Source organism: Cupressus sempervirens, chromosome 5 (assembly GCF_028749045.1).
Source record: "Cupressus sempervirens isolate cs-2001-9-10 chromosome 5, ASM2874904v1, whole genome shotgun sequence".
Lineage (NCBI taxonomy): Eukaryota > Viridiplantae > Streptophyta > Pinopsida > Cupressales > Cupressaceae > Cupressus > Cupressus sempervirens.
Genome location: NC_143122.1, coordinates 62758598 through 62771203, shown reverse-complemented (window position 1 = coordinate 62771203; position 12606 = coordinate 62758598).

Here is a 12606-nt window from a genome sequence, read left to right as displayed (position 1 = left end):
CTTAAAGGGGATTCAAACAACATTATAAAATGTATTAAAGGCAACTCTCAACCATCATGGTCGATTGCAAATCTTATTGATGAAACACGTGAGACTCTTGCCAAATTCAATAGAGTCCACATCACTCATATATTCTAGGAAGCTAACCTGGTAGTCGATAGGTTTGCTAATATAGGGGTCAGCCCAAACCAAAAAATGACATGGCATCCTTGAAATAGTTTGCCAACGAATGTCAAAAGCATGATCGAACTGGACAAGATCCAAGGAAGTATGGAGAAGATCAATGTGTAATTATGAGTATGAATGGATTAAGGGGAAAGGGTACTTCCCAAAAAGGTAGCATGGGAAATCATAATTGCTATAATTTATTACAAACTATTCGACATGCTTTGTGGGTCATTTTTTGCATTTGCAATAGGAGCAACAGAAAGGTTAATTATTTCTGCATTTTGCTCATACACAAAGGTTCCTATTAGTTATAGTGCAAGGTGCATATGAGAATTGAGGGTCTATAGAGTGTAGATTTGGTAGGCAAAAGGTGTAGAAAGGGGCCAATGGGTGAAATAGAGAAATGGAGGAGTAGGGAAAAAGTTTGGGAGAAGCTGGAGTAGGGCAGGATTATCAGATACATTACAAAACTGCATGGATTTGATCAAGAGGTGACCAACAGTATGGTTGGATCATGGAAGGATGGTAGAGCTAAGCTGAACAAGGTTTCTTTCATGATCATTGAGGAGGTGATATTGACCTTTCTAAAATTTTTATTGAGGGTTTTAAGTTCTTTAGGGACAAGAAGCTCTCGACTAACGCTGTGTAGGATTTTGTGAAGGATGCAGAGGAACTAAAAGCCCTGAAGAAGATTGACATGTACGATGTTCCTGATACCATGAAGAAATGGTGGAGGTATGTTATGAGAGCTGTAATTGAGTACATTACTCTAGACCCTAGGTTTGATCGAGCTCATACCCACCACTTTTTTCTTTTGAATCATTTTTGGCACAACTGTAAAATTTCTTTTCCTTTTTACTTGTTAACTTCCATGAGAAAGGTGGTGGATAGCTTCAAAAAGAAGCCCACTGATAACCTCACTCTACATGAGGGGCTCTTGCAGCTTATTTATGAGCACTTTGAGGCTCAAACAATAAGAAATGCCCTCCCTCAGATTGAAAATGTGACCTCTGGAAGTTCAAGCTTCTCTTTAGACTCAAATGATATTCAAAGCTTAAGCTCTGAGGATGGTGAGATTTCTTCTACTGGTAAAAAAGTCACCCATCAGGTCAAGAATTCACCTTCTTCCATAACCCCTAGTAGAAAAAGCCCTAGGGTTAATGGGCAAAAGAAGCCTATGAAGGATGAGAAGATTGACAGTGATGATGAGGAGGATGTGGAGATGAAAGAGGAGAAGGAGATGTAGGAGGAAAATAAGGAAGATCGGGAAGGGAAGAAATGCAAGAGGGAGGTTCTAGAGGATGAGAGAATGCAACAAGAACTGGATATGTCTTCGCTACATCTTTCTCCTATCTATCTTCAAGCCCAACCTAAGGAGCAAAAAATGGATTCTGAGACCGAGGGAGGGGAGGTGCAGGTTAAAGATAGGAGGAAAGCTTGGAAAAAATTTAATGTCAGGACCTCAAAAATGGGCATTTTTAGAGAGGACATGAACTCGCAGGTCCTCGTGGAAAACCAAGAAGGGCTGTAGATAGAAGAAATCATAGATCCAATGATTGTGGCTATTTTAGATAAAGCAAGGGAAACTGGATGAACCTCTTGAAAAATGCCTGCAACAATATGATTGATAACTTCATATCAATCAATCAAGTGGCTTTTCCATGACTTGGAGGAGGTCAAAGAGCACGTGGGTCATATGGAGGAATACAAGAATGGAGTAGATTCTAATAATAGAGACGGCCATGATGAGAGGCTCAGTCTGGCAGAGAGAAGGATTAACAACCTTGAGATCTACAATCACAATCTCTCGAACCAGATGATTTTGCTACTAAGATCCATTAACAAAAACATCATATCTTTAACTGGCTAGATCAAAGATAGAGTTATGAAGGAAGATAAGGAAGGAAAAGATAGGGAAAAAGTTAGACTGGTGGTCAACCCTACAAAGAACAACATCAACAATGGTTAGGACTAGGAGGATCAAAGGGTGCACCAGCAAGAGGTTGAGGAGAACTAGATGGCCTATGAGGCTGCTCAGATCATGCAAGAGCTGGAGAGAAAGAACAAGGACTAATCCACTACCTGTTCTTTTGTTTCTATCTATGCCTTTTTTTGGCTTTTTGTCAGGGCTTTTTCCTTTTTCGATTCTTATTGTTTCTATTCCTAGTCTTTTCTATGATCTTTGTTTTTCAGCTGGGCCTTGTGCTTATTATCAGCCTTTGAACTTGAGCTCTTTTGGCTAGGCTTTTCATGGTTATTCTTAGCCTTGTTAATGTTTTAACTCTTGGATTTCAGGGTCCCTGTAAAACCTATTTATCTAATCAAAAACATACCTTCTTGAATGAAATACTCATCATACTTATGTGATCTATCAGATTTGGTGCTCTACACTCTCTCCACACCATAGAAAAATTAGGATTAGATTCATACAACTCTTTCATTTCATCAAAACCAAGAACTTCAACCTTTATTCTAGTTAATAAAGAATATCTTCTACTCAATGCATCAGAAACTTTGTTAGGAACTACACTCTTATGCTTAATAAAAAATGTGAAACTCTGCAAGTACTCAACCCACTTCATATGTATCTAATTCAATTTATGTTGACTTCCAAGTATTGTAAAACTTTATGATTAGTATACAACACAAAATCCCTAGGAATCAAATAATGTCTCCACTTCTTCAATGCTTGAACAATAGCATAAAACTCTTGATCATACATAGAATATTTCCTTTTAGCATCATTTAGATTTTCACTAAAGAAAGAAATAGGTTTACTTTCTTGACTTAATATAGCTCCTATTACATTACCACTTGCATCACATTCAACTTGAAACACTTTGTTGAAATTAGGAAAAGCTAATACAGGTAATTCAACAACCTTTTGTTCCAAAGTCTCAAAACTCTTATCAGCTCCATGTGTCCACTTGAATTCCTTTTTTATCTCCCCTCATTGTCTCAATCATAGCATTACAAATAGCACTAAAATTATTTATAATTTTTTTGTAAAAACTAGCCAAACCATGAAATGATCTTACCTCACCCATATTATTAGGTGTAGGCCACTCCAAAATTTCTTTAACCTTCTCAAGATCCATCTTTAAGCCATTAGCTGAAATCAAAAATCCTAAATACACAATCTCCTTTTGCATAAAAGAACACTTTTTTAGATTAATCAAAAAAATTTCCTCTTTTAATCTCTACAATACTTGTCTAATATTCTCAAGATGTTCTTCCTTAGTCTTTCTGAATATAAGAATATCATCCAAATAAACAATCACAAACTTACCCAAAAATCTTTTCAGAACTTAATTCATCAACATCATGAAAGTACTAGGTGCATTAGTCAAACCAAAAGGCATAACCAACCATTCATACACACCTCTTTTGTCTTGAAAGTAGTCTTCCATTCACCACCTTCTTTGATTCTAATCTGATGATAGCCACTCTTCAAATCAATCTTGGTAAAATACTTTGCTCAACTCAAACAATCCATTATGCCATCCATCCTTGGCATAGGAAATCTATATTTCACTGTTATCTTGTTAATGGCTCTAGAATCAGTACACATTCTCCATTCTCCATTCTTTTTAGGTTCTAAAACAATAGGTATAGCACATGGATTCAAGCTTTCTCTGATCAAATATTTTTGTAACAACTCATGCACTTGTATATTAAGTTCTTCATTCTTTATAAGTGTTAATCTATATGCTGCTTTGTTTGGAAAACTAGCTCCAGAAATCAGATCCATACAATGACTTATACTTCTTATTGGAGGTAAACTATCAGGAATATCATCAGCAATAAGGTCTTTATACCCATTCAAAAATTCTATAATTTCTACTGGTACTCGGCTATCACTATCTGTTGTCACTTGGTTATTACTAGCTTCCACTACTCGATCATTACTACCAACACTAGGTCCTCTAGGAACTATGGCAAAACAGACTTGATTCTTTTTCATTTCCTTTTCAAGTTGTTTCCTATTAACCATGCAAATTTTTATAGTAGTACAATTAACCTTATTTGGACTTTCAATCAAAGGAAAAAATGTTTGTTTCTTCCCATTTACCCAAAGAGTATATTGATTCAATCTTCCATTATGTACAACATATCTATCATATTGACAAGGTCTACCTAACAAAATATAACAACAATCCATGGGCATAATATCACACAAAACTTCATCAAAGTAATGTCCAATTTTTTAACTTCACAAGGCATTGATCACTTACCAATATCTTATGCTCATCTTTAATCCATGAAACATGATAAGGTTTGGGATGTTTCAGCCTCTACAACTACAACTTGGTAACTGGCTCTTCTGATGCCAGATTTGTAGAATTTCCACTGTCAATGATCACTTTGCAACATTTTCCAGTCATCTTACATCTTGTCTTGAAAAGACTTCTCCTTAAAATAGGTTCCTCATCACTTCCCTTATTACATAAGGTTCTTCTCACCATCAAATTTTCTCTAGCCTCAGGTCCACTTGGTGAACCCTCATCATCTCCTTGAATCATAGCATTTATGTTACCTTGCCCATTTTCAAAGGATCTACATTCAAAAGATCTACATCCCTCTTTACCACATCTGAAAAAATTACCATGAAATCTACCTCTAGAATAAGAATTACCTCTTCCTTGGTAAGAATTAGTGCCTCCTTGGTAAGAATTACCACTTTTCTATTCGTTCTTTCCTTTTTCATAATTCTTCTATTTAGATTTTCCTTTATCTAACACAAAACTTTTAGATCTGCCACCATCACCATAAGATCTACCTCTACCTCTCTAGAATCTACTACATCTACCTCTTTGTCTTTGTTCATACTTCTTTGTCAAGATCTCCTTAGCTTTAAAGGCATGTTGATATGCTTTTCTATATTTTCCAACTTCACAAAACTTATTTCATCTTGTATTCCAGATCTCAATCCATTAATGAATACAATCTACACCTTTCTAGTATTAGGAGTCTTTTCATACTCAAAGAAATTCTCCATATGAGAGATCCAATCCAACACAACATTGGTATCCAATTTTCTATCATAAGGAACAACTTCTACAATGGGCTTTGAATTTTCCCTAGACAACACTTGCAATAATCTTTCCTCATCTTGATCTTCTTCAGGTTCTAGATTATGGTTTGGTGTTGCTGCATCATCATCACTTACATCATAAAGATGTTCTCCTCTCCTCTGAGCTATCTCCACAACATCTAATCTAGCTACAATTTTTCTCAACTAATCCAATATAGCACCATCGACATTTCATCTACCATAAACCATCTTTACAAGTCAGGTTCTTGCAAGATCATAACCCTCTACAAGTTATAGGTCAAATTCACAGATCTGCCACCCTACAACCAAATCCAAATTAGGGTTCTACATGATCCAATCCCTACAAGGATGAAACTCAAGCTTTGATACCAATTGATGCAGGAAAAGGAGTGAATAACTAGGGCCAAAGGCACACCCAACTATCTAAACCAATTTGCAAGAGTTAACATAATGGATGCAAACATAAGGAACAACAACTAAAGGAGGAAGAAGAGAGAAATAATTTTATTGATTCATCAAAACATCTTCATACATGCCTAGTTGTAAGGCCTTCTAGGTTATGACCAATTAAAAATATTTCACATTCAAAGATCCAACTGCAAATTCGCACTTTGAGTTTTGCTTTGCAATTTTCTTCCCCAAAAACTTTTCTAAGGCTAAACACTCTATATATACTTGTCAAAAGGACTGACATATTATTTTAGAACATTACATAAGAGGAAGGCCAACCCAACAGTGGTCTAGACACATCCCAAGAAAAGATCTTAACATAAATGTCACGATTGAAATAAATCTTGCAAGTTGGCTCACATAAATGATGTCCAAATGCTGACATTGGGCAGACACAGGGTAACTCGACACATGAAGAGTCACTTAACATACATTGGATAACTTGGAACATGAAGGAATAGTAACTCGGTACATGAAGAGTCACTCGAACTCAACACATGAAGGAATTGCTATAGTAACTCAGCACATGAAGGAATTGCTATAGTAACTCGGCACATGAAGGACTACTAGGCACATGAAGGAACTGCTGGGAACATGAAGGACTACTAGGCACATGAAAGAACTACTAGGCACATGAAGGACTGCTAGGCACATGAATAAATTTCTAGGCACCAACTTCTAAAATAAACAAAAATGAGTAGGATAACAGGGCAACCCAGGATGCTCCTACATTAGATAGCAACTCCTACTTTAGGAAAGAATATGATAAAGAATCACCTATCTGAGTAGATCATTAGAAGCAAAGACAAAGGTGTGATGACAAGAAGCAGAGAAAATGAAGAAATATGCTTGATATCTCCCTAAGAATGTGGATGAAGCATGTAAAGATGATTATTGAAAATAAGCTATGAATGAGGAATTTGATCAGATAGTAAAGAATAAGACATGGGAATTGGTCCTTGAAGAAACATACAAGAATGTGATAGGAACTAAATGAGTATCTAGAAAAAAAATTTAATGAACAAAGCAAAGCTATAAGAAACAAAGTGTCATTCATATATGAAGGTTTCTCATAGCAAGAAGGAATAGATTGTGAGGAGACCTATGCTTCAATGACTAGAATAGAAGTAGTAAGATTATTCTTAGCCTATGCAGCATAGAAGAAATTAAAAGTATATCATATGGATGTCAAGTTAGTGTTTCTAAATGGAGAACTTGAAGAAGAAGTGTACATTGAGTAGCCTAAAGGATGTCCTATGACAGATGACAAGGACATAGTATGCAAATTGAGGAAAGCATTGTATGGTTTAAAGTAAGCACCCAGAACTTGGTATGCAAGGTTGGACAAATATTTGACTAAGCTTGGATATAACAAAGGTATGGTAGACAATAATCTATATTGGAAAGAAACTAATGATGGTTTGATAATTTTGGTAATATTTGTTGATGATATCATATTTGGAGAAAATGACAAAGAAAGTAAGAAGTTTGCTAAAGAGATGAAGAAAGAATTTGAAATGAGTATGATAGGAGAGATGAAATATTTTTTAAAATTTTAGATTGTACAGAATAAAAAAGGAGTCTTTATTCCTTAGACTAAGTAATTGAAGAATTTACTAAAAAGATTTAATTTGGAAACATGCAAACCCATTGGAACACTTATGGTAACTAGACACATGTTATCTATAAAGGATGAGACACCTACTATTTAGTAGAAAAAGTATATATCCATGATATCTAACTCACACAAGGCTAGATATAACAAATGCAGTTGGAATTATTGCAAGATTCCAAGCTAATCCTAGAGAAGCACCTTATGCAATAGTCAAAAGCATATTTAGATATCTGAATGGAACATCTGAGTTTGGATTGTGGTATGATAGATCTAATGATTTCACTCTAAGTTCTTGTATTGATGCTTATTGGGTAGGAGGTATGTATGATAGGAGAATCACTAGTGGTGGAGCCTTCTTTATTGGAAGAAGATTGGTTTCTTGGTTAAGCAAGAACTAGGATTGTACATCACAAAGTACAACAAAAGTAGAGTATGTTGTAGCAGCAAATAATTACAATCAAGTCATTTGGATGAAGTGGATGCTAAAGGATATATAGATACAAATCAATGCACCTATTGTCATACATTGTGATAAAACAAGCATGGTAAATATGTCTAAGAATCTACTGTTACATTCTAAGACTAAGCATATTTCTATTAAGTATCATATGTTGAGAAGAAAGTTGCAAAAAAATGAAATTAGATTGGAGTATGTAAGAACTAAAGAGAAGATTGTAGATATATTCACTAAGGCTCTTCCCAAAGATATTTTTGAGTATTTTCAAGGTATGCTTGGGGTTATGCCCCTTCCTACATTAGAGTAGAAGATGAAAAAGTGCATCAGTCCAGGGTGACAAAGCACAATTGTTGTCTAGACTAAATGCTAATGCTTCCTATATGGGGGAGTATTTGTAATGGATAGAGTCATCTAGGACTCTTGTTGATTTTTTTTTGAATAGTGTCTTTAAATACTCAAGTTCAGTAAGAATTAATTGTAGTAGAGTTTGATGCAGTAAAGTTATTTGTTAAAACCTTTGACATTAATGTCAATGGGGGTGAAGTTTGGAATGAAAAACAACATGGAAAAATTGTATGCATGACAATTAGAGATATTCAACATTAGTACAACATGGAATGGTAGTTTGATAGAAAGCACATTGAGGTATATCAATTGGGAAGAATGATTGATGAAGAGGATTTGAAAAGTAAGTTGAACAGTCTTTTTTGGTATTCTTTGAACTAGATGCTTTTCATCTATGTTGCGATCAATGCCAAAGGGGGAAATTTTTATAAGCATGAACACTGATGATATTCCTATGGGGGAGTATTGCAAATATGTTACTATGTTGATATGTTACATTCATGACTGAGTTTGTCATTTATGTAAATATAGTAGTTTTTTGTAGTATCTAATAGAAGAACAATGGAAATATCAAATTGGTACGGATGACTAGTTGAGTATTATAACTATATGAGGTTATGGGAGATACTTCTAAGTATCTAATATATGAAATTAACATTAGAAGAAAAAATGATAACTCTAGAAGAAGTTATTTAAGTGTTGGTGATGTCTATTCTAAGATAAAATTTATAGAGGCATGTTCTGGTAAACTTGTTATATCTCTTAGCAAAGTTAATATTCTAAGGATCGAGGTTGAGGACATGAAGAAGACATGTTGATGATGATGTGGCTAAGTTTTCTCATCATAATATTTATTGTATGGAAAGTTATTCAAGTTGCAAGGTAGAAGATTAATGCTATTACTAAGTATAATGTATTCTTAATGTGGTCCTATAATAATTAAATGAGAAGGACTAACAATCAACTCAGGGAATTGTTTTGAGGACTTGTTATAAAGGAAGGACATTTTCCTTTATTGTATGACATGGTTGATATTTGATGTTAAGAAGCAATAAGAGAGGAATGCAAAGTTAAGTAGAGCAATGGGGAAGTGAAGGGAAATTCATTGCCAAAGTTTTGCTGAGTGGTCTAAAGTTTGTGACCTAGTCTACAATTATGACAATAATTGGTTTGGTTGATAGAATAGAGGAAAACAAATTATAACAATAAATTGCATGTTTGAGCACTGAACTCTTCTTGTAGTTGAAATTAGATGTTTGGGCAATGGGCTCATCTTGCATACATTGTACTACAACTCCTAATAGGGTTGGCACAACTCTCAGTAGGGTTGGAATCTTCTAACAGGGATTGAAAGTCTCCTAACAAGGACTCTATGTACTAAATGTTGTAATATACTCCTAACAGGGTCCATCCTCTAATGAGGAATATTTATATTAGTACATCATCTTGTGGGCATCATTCCCCCCAAGGTTTTCCCTCTAATCAAGGTTTTCCCTAGTAAATATATCTAGTGTAATTGTCTATGTACATCTTATTATGGTTTCTATTTACTTTGGTTGAATGGTTAAGTTTTTTTAAAGAAGATGAATGTTTTAATTGTCACCACCCCCCTCCCCCCCCATTGTCTGTGTACATCTTATTATGGTTTCTATTTACTTTGGTTGAATGGTTAAGTTTTTTTAAAGAAGATGAATGTTTTAATTGTCACCACCCCCCCCCCCCCCCCCCCCCCCCGCCCCCCCCCTTTCAGTTATCTTGGTGGACTATTGTTTCTAACAATATAATGATCACAACACTTACAATCACATCTTACAAACAAGGAAAATATCTTACTTTTATACTATAACTTCAAAATAATTTCTTGAGTTAGCCTTGAGGCTTTCCCAATTAATTATAATAAGATAATTCATTGATTCATAATTACAATAGCACTTTCAACTCATAGTCTATGCAAACTCTCACATGTGTGATACTAGGGCTTGTGCATTCGCTAATTTCATGATTAGACTGTCATATGTCACTAGCTAACCATGCATCTCCAGATTATATATTTTTTAGGTGATATAATACAAACATCAGAAACTACTTCTTAGGTACTTTGTGTTGGAATTAACAAGTGGGAAGATTTACTTTTGAGAAGGGGGTGGGGGGGGGCGTGAATCAAAAGTAACTAATTTTAAACCTTTTAAATTCTTTTAGCTAAAACCATTCACATGCATTCAACCTATCTACTGAACTTCAAAGTAAAGACATGCATGAAAATAGACAACATACAAATTTAGTAACCCAAAAACCCTTCAAAATGATAAGATAAAACTGGGGTGGGGATGACACCCACAAAATATCACTGTAACAATGTGTAACTATTCAAGGTTACAGTGACTAACCACTTCCAATGGTCTTCCCTATGAAAGGCATGTCCTACTAAAGACTTTTACACTCTATCAAAAGTGACCTTGTTAAAGGATTTCACTACCCTGCTAAAAGTAGGCTTGGTTAAAGGACTTTTGTACATTCACTTGGAATGCCACCCTATTAAAAGATTTTAAAATGGCTGCTAGGCCAACCTAAGTCCATAGGATTTCCATTATCTAATACATTTGCTAGAGAGTATTAAAAAACTTTTTACTTGATAACTTTGCAATCTCCAATTTCTAATTCTAGATCCTTGTTCTGCTCTGACTAGCTAGATCTTTGCTTAATATGATATGTCACTCTTTGATATTCTGATACTTAGCTCTTCATCAATTGAATGCTACAATGCTACTCTATTCTTCTAAGTCTTTTCACACTTCCCTTTGAATTTTTCTATAGTTCACCCATACAATTCTTTCATCCATGCATACAATAGGGTTTCATCTTCCTTTTAAAGATTTTGAAGACTTAGGGTTAGGTGTGAATCTACAATCCATATTAAATCTTTATTTCCTGGTCATTCCTTGCACTTTTCTTATTGGTTGCATGCCTTCTCCATTTTTTTTTATTGGTTGCATGTTGATTGCATAGATAATGCAAAAGATTCATTCTTATCTTTAATATCCTTCAAGATTATTCTATGTCTACTCAAAAAAATGGTTTACATAAGTGTTTGTGCAATTACAAACAACTATGTCTAATCTATGTTACTCGACACTTGTTTCCTTTGATGCTTAGCTCACATAGAAAAATTGGCTCACTCAACTCCTATAGAAATTATGTTCCACTCAGCTTCTATAGTGACTCGACACCTATACTTTGCTTGGCACTTGATCTTTACTCGGCACCTAAAGATTTCTTGGCACCTAAAGTTCACTCAACACCTATTGTAATTTTGTCTAGCTCGACACTTGAACTTACTCGACATCAACTATTTACTTGACATCTATACATATTTTACTCTGCATGTGTTACTAGCTCGACATGAACTTAGTAAACATCTTAAGTGTGTTGACATGAAATAGTCAAAACCTAGTCTTAGATTCAACAATCTCCCCCTTTGACATGAGTGTCAAAAATACTTAGCAGTATATCAAAATCTAATCTCAAATAAAATATGCATACAGTTCAACATATATACAAAAATTCAAAATTTCTCAAAATCTTGTGAAAACTATTCATATATCTATATATATATATACCTCAAAAGTTTTGTAACCCCCCCTGAGCTGATATATTTGTGTTTCCTGTACTCTGTATCTATGTTTCTTTCCATTCTTATTTACAACTCCCCCAAAACATTATATCTCCCTCTCAATTATTTCTCTCCCTCTCCCCCTTTTTGATACTTATGTCAAAGGGTGCTAGGGATTAAGACCATATTTTTCCAAAAATGTTTTATTGACCTCCATAATCATCTTGAGAGATGCATCCCAATTATCCAAAGCAATTTCCTATGATTTATGTTGGATAGCTATCTCTGCTACAAGATGAACAAGTCCTTCTAAAGTAGAAAGATTTGGGTCTTTCTTTAGTACATTCTCAACATAAGCTTGTTTTTTATGGAGTACTTCTAGGTGTGGGGTTATGGAAGAATGAATTTGCATCAATTTGGCCTTAATGTTGGCTTCCTCCTCTATTGTCAACATAGCTAGTTCTTTCTATGTGTGAAGCGTTTGAGCAAAATGCTTCTCACTCTGAGCTAGATCTTTTGGGAGTTGAGTGCTAGAAATCTTTAGATTTCACTACAAGCTCATTATTCTTTGGCTTGTCTCCTATGTGAAATGTGAGAAATCATAGAACTTTTTGTACAATGAGAATACATTCTCAAGTTCCTTTTTCACTTTTTCAATCTTTTTCACCAATTCAACCTGTGAGAGTACTATTTCACTTGATATTTTCTCATTAACTTTTCTTTGAAATTTCTTCTTAGACCATTCCATAAGTTTTACATTGGTTTCCTAGTCTTCATTAGTCACCTGTTCTACAATATTTGTTAGTTGTTCCAATATAGACTTGGTTTCATCAGGTGTCTACAAGCTGAATGCATCAAGAAATATTTATTTTATTTCTACCAGTGCTTGCTTTTACTTATACTCA